This window comes from Scyliorhinus torazame, chromosome 5, assembly GCF_047496885.1.
Source record: "Scyliorhinus torazame isolate Kashiwa2021f chromosome 5, sScyTor2.1, whole genome shotgun sequence".
Taxonomy (NCBI): Eukaryota; Metazoa; Chordata; class Chondrichthyes; order Carcharhiniformes; family Scyliorhinidae; genus Scyliorhinus; species Scyliorhinus torazame.
The window spans coordinates 174183629-174196520 of record NC_092711.1 but is presented as its reverse complement, the minus strand read 5'-3'; the positions used below and the strand labels follow the sequence as shown (position 1 = coordinate 174196520).

The window sequence follows — 12892 nt, the reverse complement described above, 5'->3', positions numbered from 1 at the left end:
GTACCAACCGACTCAAGAACAGCTTCTTGCCGACTGCCATCAGACTTTTGAATGGACCCTGCCTTGTATTAAGTTGATCTTTTCTCTACATCTTGCTATAACTGTAACATTATATTCTGCAGTCTCTCCTTCCTTCCCTATGTAGGGTATGCATTGTTTGTACAGCATGCAAGAAACAATACTTTTTACTGTATACTAATACATGTGACAATAATAAATCAAATCAAATTAGATGTTGGAGACAGGAGAACGTTCCAGTCTGTGTAAAACTCAATCTTCATTCACACAAACCTCGCGCTCTAATTGGCTGAAGGAGCAGAGTCCTTCCGGTCGTCCAACTCTTCCCATTGGTCAACACGTCAGCAGGCGGTGTTGGAGATGGGCGGCACCTCTGCACATGCTCTGCTCCCCCCTCCCCTTGGACATGCGCAGTCCCGGTCCAGAGAAGAAGGGAAGGTCACCTAGCGGCTTCTCGTTCTCGCCAGAGCAGTCAGCCGGTTGCCCGGAAACCTTGTGTCGAGGATGTGTAGGGGGAGGGGAACAATGGGTGGGGCGGGGCACTCGTGTCCGGGCGTCAGCTCTGTACACTGGATTCCGGTGACGTCACCGCAGAGCAGAGTGGTATTAGTTAATTCAGACAAGGCTCCGTTATGACGTCACAATGACTCAGACTGACGTTTCCAGCACACAGTCTCCCATTGGGGCAATACCCCTGGTCACAGAAACAAAACACTTCGGATTGGACAACAGCTCAGAGTCGGAAGGTCAAATCCCCGCCGACCCTTACGTAGACGGAAGTCCGCCCCCTCATTGTCTCCATGAGGGAGGTTGACCAATGGGAACGCGCGGAGGACCGGAAGGGAGCTTGTCCTCCAGCAATCCGAGTCTGGCCTTTGAGGCCCTGGTTGCAAAGAGCTTGGTCCTGCCCGGCAAAGCTTCACACAGACTGAAACATCCTGCTGTCGCCAACACTTGTGAGTAAAACACTCTTTTTCCTCCTCTTCCCATTTCTTTTCTCATTCTGGGCTGCAATTTTTGATTTGTTTAAATCCCCATGCCCAGATGAGATGTATCCCAGGCTGCAGTGGGAGGCAAGGGAGGAGATTTGGAGTACCCAATTATTTTTTTCTAATTAAGGGGCAATTTAGCTTGGCCAATCTACCTACCATGCACATCTTTAGTTTCTGAGGGAGAAACGTAAGCAGACACGGGGAGATTATGCAACCTCCACACGAACAGTGACCTGGGACCGGGATCGAACCCGGGTACTCGGTGCCGTGAGGCAGCAATGCTAACCACTGCGCCACCATGCCACCCAAGCCAGTGAGTCTAACCTCAGTAGTATGGAAACTATTTGGAAATTAATCCATTTGGGGAGGCAAGGATTAATAAAGGATAGTCAGCATAGCTTTGTCAAGGGGACGAAAGAGAAAGTGCTGGAAAATCATAGCAGGTCTGGCAGCATCTGCAGGGAGAGAAAAGAGCTAACGTTTCGAGTCCAATGACTCTTTGTCAAAGCTGGCATTCCTGGGTAGCGAGGTAACAGTGAGTTAAACACTGGATATAAACAAATTACTGCGGATGCTGGAATCTGAAACGAAAGAGAACATGCTGGAAAATCTCAGCAAGTCTGGCAGCATCTGTAGGGAGAGAAAAGAGCTAACGTTTTGAGTCCGATGACTCTTTGTGAAACTCAAAACGTTAGCTCTTTTCTCTCTCTACAGATGCTGCCAGACCTGCTGAGATTTTCCAGCATTTTCTCTTTCGTTTCAGATTCCAGCATCTGCAGTAATTTGCTTTTGTCAAGGGTTAATAATGTCTTACATATTTGATTTTAATTTTTTGAGGGGGTGACTGGGTGTGTAGATGAAGGTTGTGTAGTTAATGTAGTCTACATGGACCTCAAGACGGTAAAAGTATTGGGATCCAGGGAAATTTGGCAAATTGGATGAAAAAATTGCTGCATGGCAGGAGGCAGAGGGTAATGGTCAAAGGTTGTCTTTGTGACGGAAGCCTGTGTCCATTGGTGTTCCAAAGGGATTGGAGCTAGGTCCCTTGCTATCTGAAGTGTACATTAATGATCTGGACGTGAATGTAGGAGGTATGATAAGTAAGTTTATGATGACACAATAATTGGTGGTGTGGTAAATAGTGAAGAGGGATTGAACCTGGGACCTCGGCACTGTGAGGCAGCAGGGCTAACCACTGTGCCACCGTGCTGCCCAAAACTCTGATTCTTTGAGGACAGAGGAAAGAATGTTCCAGAGTGTGGTAAACCACTGTTACACCTTTAGAACATAGAACGTTACAGCGCAATACAGGCCCTTCGGCCCTTGCTGTTGCGCCGACCTGTGAAACCACTCTAAAGCCCATCTACACTATTCCTTTATCCATATAGTCTATAAAATAATGAGGGGCATAGATAAGGTAGATAGTCAACATCTTTTCCCAAAGGTAGGGGAGTCTAAAACTAGAGGGCATAGGTTTAAGGTGAGAGGGGAGAGATTCAGAAGGGCCCAGAGGGGCAATTTCTTCACTCAGAGGGCAGTGAGTGTCTGGAATGTGCTGCCAGAGGTAGTAGTAGAGGCGGGTACAATTGTGTCTTTTAAAAAGCATTTAGATAGTTACATGGGTAAGATGGGTTTAGAGGGTTATGGGCCAAGTGCGGGCAACTGGGACTAGCTTAATGGTAAAAACTGGGCGGCATGGACTGGTTGGGCTGAAGGGCCTGTTTCCATGCTGTAAACTTCTATATGTCTATCCAATGACCATTTGAATGCCCTTAGTGTTGGCGAGTCCACTACTGTTGCAGGCAGGGCATTCCAAGCCCTTACTACTCTGAGTAAAGAACCTACCTCTGACATCTGTCCTATATCTATCTCCCCTCAATTTAAAGCTGCGTCCCCTCGTGCTAGACATCACCATCCGAGGAAAAAGCCTCTCACTGTCCACCCTATCCAATCCTCTGATCATCTTGTGTGCCTCAATTAAGTCACCTCTTAACCTTCTTCTCTCTAACGAAAACAGCCTCAAGTCCCTCAGCCTTTCCTCTCAAGATCTTCCCTCCATACCAGGCAATATTCTGGTAAATCTCCTCTGCACCCTTTCCAATGCTTCCACATCCTTCCTATGATGCAGCGACCAGAATTGCACGCAATGCTCCAAATGCAGCCGCACCAGAGTTTTGTACAGCTGCAACATGACCTCATGGCTCCGAAACTCAATCCCTTTACCAATGAAAGCGAACACACCGTACACCTTCTGAACAACCCTCTCAACCTGGGTGGCAACTTTCAGGGATCTATGTACATGGACACCGAGATCTCTCTGCTCATCCACACTACCAAGAATCTTACCATTAGCCCAGTACTCTGTCTTCCTGTTATTCCTTCCAAAATGAATCACCTCACACTTTTCTGCATTAAACTCCATTTGCCACCTCTCAGCCCAGCTCTGCAGCTTATCTATGTCCCTCTGTAACTTGTAACATCCTTCTGCACTGTCCACAACTCCACCAACTTTAGTGTCATCTGCAAATTTACTCACCCATTTTTCTACACGCTCCTCCAGGTCATTTATGAAAATGACAAACAGCAGTGGCCCCAAAACAGATCCTTGTGGTACACCACTAGTAACTGGACTCCAGTCTGAACATTTCCCATCAACCACCACCCTTTGTCTTCTTCCAGCTAGCCAATTTCTGATCCAAACTGCTAAATGACCCTGAATCCCATGCCTCTGTATTTTCTGCAGTAGCCTACCACGGGGAACCTTATCAAATGCTTTACTGAAATCCATATACACCACATCAACTGCTTTACCCTCATCCACCTGTTTGGTCACCTTCTCAAAGAACTCTATAAGGTTTGTGAGGCACGACCTACCCTTCACAAAACCGTGTTGACTATCTCTAATCAAATTAGTCCTTTCCAGATGATTATACATCCTATCTCTTATAAACCTTTCCAAGATTTTGCCCACAACAGAAGTAAGGCTCACTGGCCTATAGTTACCTGGATTGTCTCTACTCCCCTTCTTCAACAAGGGGACAACATTTGCTATCCTCCAGTCTTCTGGCACTATTCCAGTAGACAAAGATGACTTTTTAAAAAAATATATTTTATTGAAAATTTTTCGATCACAATTTTTTTCCCCTTACACATCAAACATAAAAAAAAAAGAAAATTTAACAGTACATGTAACATAGTAGACAAAGATGACTTAAAGATCAAAGCCAAAGGCTCAGCAATTTCCTCCCTAGCTTCCCAGAGAATCCTAGGATAAATCCCATCCGGCCCAGGGGACTTATCTATTTTCACACTTTCCAGAATTGCTAACACCTCCTCCTTATGAACCTCAAGCCCTTCTAGTCTAGTAGCCTGAATCTCAGTATTCTCCTCGACAACATTGTATTTTTCCTGTGTGAAAACTGACAAAATATTCATTTAGCACCTCTCCTATCTCCTCGGACTCCAAGCACAACTTCCCGCTACTGTCCTTGACTGGCCCTCGTCTTACCCTAGTCATTCATTTATTCCTGACATATCTATAGAAAGCTTTAGGGTTATCCTTGATCCTACCTGCCAAAGACTTCTCATGTCCCCTCCTGGCTTTTCTTAGCTCTCTCATTAGGTCCTTCCTAGCTAACTTGTAACTCTCGAGCGCCTTAACTGAACCTTCATGTCTCATCTTTACATAAGCCTCCTTCTTCCTCTTGACAAGTGTTTCGACTGCTTTAGTAAATCATGGTTCCCTTGCTCGACCACTTCCTCCCTGCCAGACAGGTACATACTTATCAAGGACACGCAGTAGCTGTTCCTTGAACAAGCTCCACATTTCCATTGAGCCCATCCCCTGCAGTTTTCCTCTCCATCCGATGCATCCTAGGTCTTGCCTCATCGCATCATAATTGCCTTTCCCCCAGATATAACTCTTGCCCTGCAGTATATACCTATCCCTTTCCATCACTAAAATAAACGCAATGGAATTGTGGTCACTATCACCAAAGTGCTCACCTACCTCCAAATCTAACTCCTGTCCTGGTTCATTACCCAGTACCAAATCCAATATGGCCTCGCCTCTCGTTGGCCTATCTACATACTGTGTCAGGAAACCCTCCTGCACACATTGGACAAAAACAGACCCATCTAAAGTACTCGAACTATAGCGTTTCCAGTCAATATTTGGAAAGTTAAAGTCCCCCATAACAACTACCCTGTTGCTTTCGCTCCTATCCAGAATCATCTTTGCAATCCTTTCCTCTACATCTCTGGAACTTTTTGGAGGCCTATAGAAAACCCCTAACAGGGTGACCTCTCCTTTCCTGTTTTTAACCTCAGCCCATACTACCTCAGTAGATGAGTCCTCATCAAACGTCCTTTCTGCCACCGTAATACTGTCCTTGACTAACAATGCCACCCTTCCCACTTTTTACCACCTTCCCTGAGCTTACTGAAATATCTAAACCCCGGCACCTGCAACAACTATTCCTGTCCCTGCTCTATCCATGTCTCCGAAATGGCCACAACATCGAAGTCCCAGGTACCAACCCATGCCGCAAGTTCACCCACCTCATTCCGGATGCTCCTGGCATTGAAGAAGACACACTTTAAACCACCTTCCTGCCTGCCGGTACACTCCTGCAACTTTGAAACCTTACTCATGACCTCACTACTCTCAACCTCCTGCATACTGGAGCTACAATTCAGGTTCCCAAGCCCCTGCTGAACTAGTTTAAACCCTCCCGAAGAGCATTAGCAAATTTCCCCCCCAGGATATTGGTACCCCTCTGGTCCAGGTGTAGACCATCCTGTTTGTAGAGGTCCCACCGACCCCAGAATGAGCCCCAATTATCCAGAAATCTGAAACCCTCCCTCCTGCACCATCCCTGTAGCCACGTGTTCAACTCCTCTCTCTCCCTATTCCTCGTCTCGTTATCACGTGGCACGGTAACAACCCAGAGATAATAATTCTGTTTGTCCTAGATCTAAGTTTCCACCCTAACTCTCTGAATTCCTGCCTTACATCCCTATCCCTTTTCCTACCTATGTCGTTGGTACCTTTATTAGGTGATGTATGGTACGACCTGTACTACAGGTTCGTTGCTAGTCCCTGCCTGCTGGCTCTGCCCAATAGGCGGAGTATAAATATGTGTGTCCTCCATGCTGCAGCCATTTAGCCAGCTGCTGTGGGAGGCCACACATCTTAGAGCAATAAAGCCTCAGTTGGATTCAACTCTCGTCTTTGTCCAATTGATTGTGCCTCACAGAGAAACTAGAATTGTATGTTCTGAATTTCTATACTGCACTGACTGATGATTTTTGTAAATTACAGGTTATTAGAAGGTGAGGATTTACAGAGAGAAATCTCAAACCAAACGTCATGTCAAGATCTGACAGAGTCAATCGATTAATCAGCATCAGAATATCATCACCCTTTGAATCTCAGAGAAATATTTATCTGTTCTGTTTGCTTCAAAAGATTTTAAACTTAATGTGACTGGAAAAGCACTGAGACACACACACCCGAGTGAGAGTGTTCCAGAGCACTGACTGTGGAAAGAGCTTCAACCAGTTACACAGCCTGTAAAAAACATCACATCATTCACAGCGGGGAGAGACTGTACACGTGTTCTGTGTGGACAAGACTTCAACTGAACAACAAACCTGGAGAATCACAAGGACACCCACAGCATGGAGAAACCGTGGATATGTGGGGACTGTGGGAAAGCATTCAAATCTCCATCTGCACTGGATATTCATCAACGCATTCACACTGGAGAGAAACCATTCACCTGCTCTGTGTGTGGGAAGGGATTCACTCAGTCATTCAGCCTGCTGAGACACAATGTCACTCATACCAATGAGAGACCTTTTAAATGCTCTGACTGCGAGAGTGGCTTCAAAAGTGCTGTGGAACTGATGTCCCACCAGCGCATTCACACTGAGGAGAGACCATTCATCTGCTCTGTGTGTGGGAAGGGATTCAATTATTCATCAAGCCTGCAGCGACACCAGCCAGTTCACACTGGGGAGAGGTTGTTCACTTGCTCCATGTGTGGGAAGGGATTCGCTCAGTTTTCCAGCCTGCTGAGACACAATGTCACTCACACCAATGAGAGACCCTTTAAATGCTCTGACTGCGGGACTGGCTTCAAATGTGCTGCAGATCTAATGATCCACCAACGCATTCACACTGAGGAGAGACCATACAGCTGCTCTCACTGCTCAAAGCGGTTTCGGAAGTCATCCAACCTGCGGGCACACCAGCGAGTTCACACCGGGGAGAGACCGTTCACCTGCACGGAATGTGGGATGGGATTCAGTCATTCTTCAAGCCTGCGGAAGCACAAGCGGATTCACACTGGGGAGAAGCCGTTCACGTGCTCCGCGTGTGGGAAGGGATTCAGTCAGTCATCCCATCTGCAGAAACACCAGCGTGTTCACACTGGGGAGAGACCCTTCATCTGTTCCGTGTGTGATAAGGGCTTCATTCAGTCATCCCACCTGCTGAGACACCAACGAGTTCACAAGTGATGACAGGGGTTGGATTCTGCTGTTATTGCTGCTGTTAATCACATCCAGGACTGAACCATTCTGACACTTGGTGAAGTGGGAGGGTCGGAGGGTTTCTTTCTGCTGGACTGGCCGGTCTCACAACTTTGTTCCCAGTAGACTCATGCTCTTTGAGCCTGGGAGAGCACATTTCCCTGAAATGATCCACAAAAGCTGATGAAGTATGTTTATTTTAAATAATGTTTTCACCCTGTAAGGACTCTTCCTCTTGATTTCCCATTTCTATTACTTTGCCATTGTCATTTTGATCCATGAATATTAAATGAAAATAAACCTTGAAGTTGAGCAGAGGAAGTGAGGAACTCCGAAGTGGCAAAATACTTCACTGTACTCTGAAGGTTTAGCCTTTTAACAGAAGAACTCAGATTTTCTGGGACCTGAGACATCGGAGGGATTTGGTTTTGATTGATTGACAGGTGGCCAATGGATTGGCCAAAGACCGTATTCTGTCCGGCAACAGACAGTGATTTGAGAGTGCGGCAGATGTTAACGAGGGAGGGTTAGGAATTAGATGATAATTAACCAGTTGTATTTGCTGCCTATTCAATTATAATGTGGAGACACCGGTGTTGGACTGGGCTGAGCACAGTAAGAAGTCTTACAGCACCAGGTTAAAGTCCAACAGGTTTGTTTCAAACACTAGCTTTCAGAGCACTGCCCCTTCCTCAGTTCCAGAAACATGGTACATACTCGTGCGACTCGGCCAACGTTGTCTACCTCATACGCTGCAGGAAAGGATGTCCCGAAGCGTGGTACATTGGCGAGACCATGCAGACGCTGCGACAGCGGATGTACGGACGTCGCGCGACAATCACCAGGCAGGAATGTTCCCTTCCAGTCGGGGAACACTTCAGCAGTCAAGGGCATTCAGCCTCTGATCTCCGGGTAAGCATTCTCCAAGGCGGCCTTCAGGACGCGCGTCAGCGCAGAATCGCCGAGCAGAAACTTACAGCCAAGTTCTGCACACATGAGTATGGCCTCAACCAGGACCTTGGATTCATGTCGCATTACATTCACCCCCCCACCATCTGGCCTGCGAAATCCTACCAACTGTCCTGGCTTGACACAATTCACACTTCTTTAACCTGGGGTTACCCCCATCTCTGGATCTGTAAAGATTTTTTTATTTTTATTTTTTTAATTCTCCTTTTTCACATTTTCTCCCACATTTACATCCATCAACAATAAACAATAATCAGCAAAATATGCCAGTCCCCATAATAACAATGATCCCATCCGCCCACCAACCCCTAAACCTCAACCCGCATGTTTACATAAACAAATGGCAAAAAGGAATCAGGGATTACCCATTGTCACCCTTAATCTTACACAGCTCCTCCCCCCCCCCCCCCCCCACCCCAGGTCTCCAGCTCCTCCCGTCCACTGCCTCTTGTAAAACTCCGCCTCCCAACCTCGGTTCCTTCCCCCCAACTTTCCACCCCGGCTAGACCACTCGGACCCTATTCTGCCAGGCTCCGATGGCCGCAGCCCCTCCCCCCACCTCACTCCCGTTCACTGGCCGGCTTAAACCGGCCAGCGTGGAGGCCCCCGCCCGGGTCCCTTTCCCACTTGCCCGGCCCTAGGAAAGCCCAAAGATCCCCTTTTAGCACACAAACACCGCATATCCACCTACACCCCAAAGAACTCTCATTTCGAGTGAAAGTCCCGTCCCCTTGTCCAAATATATACCACATTGGCTCATTTTAATCTCTACACCCACGCGCAGTGATACAAAAAAGAAGAAAATACAGTCATGAGGTTACATCGGCACCTGGCCATTCCTCAATTTGTCAGTTCTGCCACAGTCCTTCTGCTTTCGCAAACTCCTCCGCTGCTTCCGCCGTTCCAAAATAAAAGTCCCTCAGCTTGTAAGTCACCCTCCGCTTCGCTGGATATACAATGCCGCACTGCACCTTGCTAATGTACAGTGCCCTCTTCACCCGGTTGAAGGCAGCCCGCTTCCTTACCAGCTCCACCGTAAAGTCCTGGTATACACGTATTCCAGCCCACTGCACCACCCACTTCTGCTTGGCCCAGCTCAGGACCTTCTCCTTCACACTGTACCTACGGAAGCACAGAGTCACTGCCCTTGGCGGCTCACTCGCCTTTGGTATAGGCCTCCACGACCGATGAGCCCGATCCAGTTCATATCGGGAGGGATCTTCCCCTCCCCCAATAGTTTTGCCAGCATCGTGGCAAAGTACTCCGTCGGCTTCGGTCCTTCAACTCCTTCGGGCAGCCCCACAATCCTCAAATTTTGTCGCCTGGATCTGTTTTCCAGGTCTTCCATTTTTCCTCGCAGATCCTTGTTAGTATCCATCACCTTCCACATCTCTTTCCCCATCGAGGCAAGTTGATCACCATGCTGCAATAACATCTCCTCCACTTCCTTCAGCACCTCCCCTTGCTCTCGCACCTCCGCCACTGCGCTCGCCACCTCCGTCCTCACCGGGGAAACCGCCTCCTCCACCAGCACACTCAAAACCTCCCTCATCTCCTTCCTCACCGTCTCCATGCATTTCGCAACCTGCGCCAACTGCTTTTCAAATTCCGCAGCCATCACCTTAGTTATTTCTTCAGCCGTAAGCAGTGCGGCCTTCCCTGGTGCTCCAGCCTCCATTTTTCCTGGTGACCCCGCGGTGACCTTTCCACTCCCCGACGGACCTCCAGCTGTTTTTTTTCCGTCCGTTTTCTTGCTCACCCTCGACTTTTTTCTTTGTTCCTTTTTTCCTCCTGTGTCTTCACTGTGCCTTCTCCCTTCTTCTGCCGCCTCCGCGGACCCTGGGACCGGGCTTAAAGCCCGACAATGCCGTTGCCGACCGGGAGCCCTCCATTGTGCGGCCGCCTCCCGCCCGCCGTCCGGATCTGTAAAGATTTAATCACCTGCTAATGCTCGTATTCCAAGCATTGTCTTGTATCTTTGACTTTGTCTATATATATATATATATATATATATATATATATGTTTCTGGAACCTACCGCTTCATTCACCTGAGGAAGGAGCAGTGCTCTGAAAGCTAGTGATTTGAAACAAACCTGTTGGACTTTAACCTGGTGTTGTAAGACTTCTTACTGTATTTAATTATAGTTATTGTTATTAACAAAATTAATCATGTTTAAATTTACAAACTTGGTGACTGCAGTTATTGGGTAGCCAAAGATCAAAGATTTTGGATGTTTTCTTTGAATTAATTTGTTAATTTCAATTGTGTTGCGACTCTGGGTCAAGTGGGGCTGGAATTGACCGTGCACTCGCCCAGGGTGTGATATCAGCCCAGTACAGGCAAATCTAAAATAAATACAGATAGGGCTGGAAAAACACAGCAGGTCTGGCAGCATCTGTGGAGAGAGAAGCAAAGTTAACGTTCCACGTCCAATGTAACTCTGCTTCAGAACTAAAGAGAGGGAGAAATGTGATGGGTTTGATGCTGGTGAGAAAGGGGGAGGGTCAGGTAGAACAAAAGAGAAAGTCAGGGATTGGTTGGAGGGTGGGTGAGATTAAAAGACTAAAATGTCCTGGAACAAAAGGCAAAGAGGCTGGTTTAGCACACTGGGCTAAATCTCCGGCTTTTAAAGCAGACCAGCAGTGCGGTTCAATTCCTGTACCAGCCTCCCCGAACAGGCGCCGGAATGTTGCGACGAGGGGCGTTTCACAGTAACTTCATTTGAAACCTACTTGTGACAATAAGCGATTTTCATTTCATTTCAGATGGAGGCAATGGATTGGATTGGATTTGTTTATTGTCACATGTACCAAGGTGCAGTGAATATTCCACCCTGGTTCACATGTACCAAGGGTAGACAGCCCAGACAGATCATTTAGACATGGTCGTACACTATGTGACTAGAGCTGTACATTTGTCCAGAGTAAGTGTTAATGGCAGAATAAAGGACAGCTCCGTCTGGAAGGAAAAAAAACCCAGGAAAACAAGATGTAGATTGACACTTGGCAAAAAAAACCCAAATCAAAATGGAGGAGAGAGTTCTGGGTCTGAAGTTGCTGAACTCGATGTTGAGTCCAGAAGGCTGTAAAGTGCCTCATGGGAAGATAAGGGGCTGTTCGTCCAGCTTGTGTTGGGCTTCTCCGGAACATTGCAGCAGGCTGAGGACAGAAATGTGAGCCTGAGAGCAAGGTGGTGAATTCTAATGGCAGCAAGCGGAAGGTTAGGGTCATGCTTGTGGACTGAGCGGAGGTTTCCACAAAGAGGGCAGGGAACAGGCTACAGATGAATTAAAGAGAAACCATTTGGGTCCAGAACATTTTGAACATCCTTTTACCCTGGTTGTCTTTGATCCTCAAGTCATTTTCTGTTTTTCTAACCATGTCCTGTTTCATTAATAAACTTTTGTCAGAAATGTTAATAATTGGGGAAAACTAAGATTTGGAAAATGAAATGGGGATAAAATAAACGGGGAGTTGATAAGGACAACTATCTGAAGAGATTTTGAGATGCAGATTTGCACATCAGTGAGAAAAGCAAGTGTTTACCCATGTGACTAGAGGATAACAATGGGGTTTAGAAGAGGTAACTTCAAAGTAGAGAGATAAGGAACTTGATATGTATATGCTAAAAGCTGACTCCACAGGGTGGATAACATCAAAGGGAAAGAATGATATATCAATAACATAATGATTGTGACAAGAACAGAGGCAAACAAACCATCACAGCCACACCCAGCTGCAGAAAAAGTCTCCCGAAGAGAAGTAGCAGATTTCGCATTTGCTGAAACTGAGTACGGTTTCCCTGAACTTGGCAAATAACCAGCACATGGTAACTATCTGCTGAATTTGGCTCAGAGTTATATAATGGATGTTGGTTGGGAACAAGGAGGCATCTCAGAGTTCAGGAGATATAGGTAGTTAGGAACCAAGTGGTAACTGCCTGTAACACAGTGTGTGTATAGCCATCAGTGTACTTAACTGTTGTAGTGTATTATCACCTTCCTGTTGTTTATTTTCAATAAATGTTCTTTATTAATGGTTCACACAACGTCTGGAATATTCCACCCTGGTTCACATTTTTCTCACAATATACCAAATTAAAAATATATGCTGTGAAGAACCAGTGTTCCAAGTTACTCTTCTGGATTTTGGGATACCCTCACATTAACATCAGGTGGATTCTTAACAAATTGGGGGCTTGCCTGAGATTTTGGAAAGCATAATCCCTTGGGTGTAAAGGAATTTGTGAGTTTTAAATATAACAAGAGTGGGGAAAGTTTGGAACGAAGTAAGCAATACATGGTTTAAACTAAGGTGACTGCAGCATGATTCTTCCTGTGGCTAAGGCTTTCCTTAAGGCGGAGATGTAACTCTG

General features: G+C 46.6%; 1 long non-coding RNA gene across 1 annotated transcript; it reads left to right on the top strand.

Moving 5' to 3' along the window:
• Positions 1-579: 579 nt before the first annotated feature.
• LOC140420728 (uncharacterized) lies at positions 580-12553 on the top strand. The gene is made up of 2 exons (XR_011946533.1): positions 580-974; positions 6334-12553. It is a non-coding gene; the product is annotated as an uncharacterized lncRNA (long non-coding RNA).
• Positions 12554-12892: the final 339 nt, after the last annotated feature.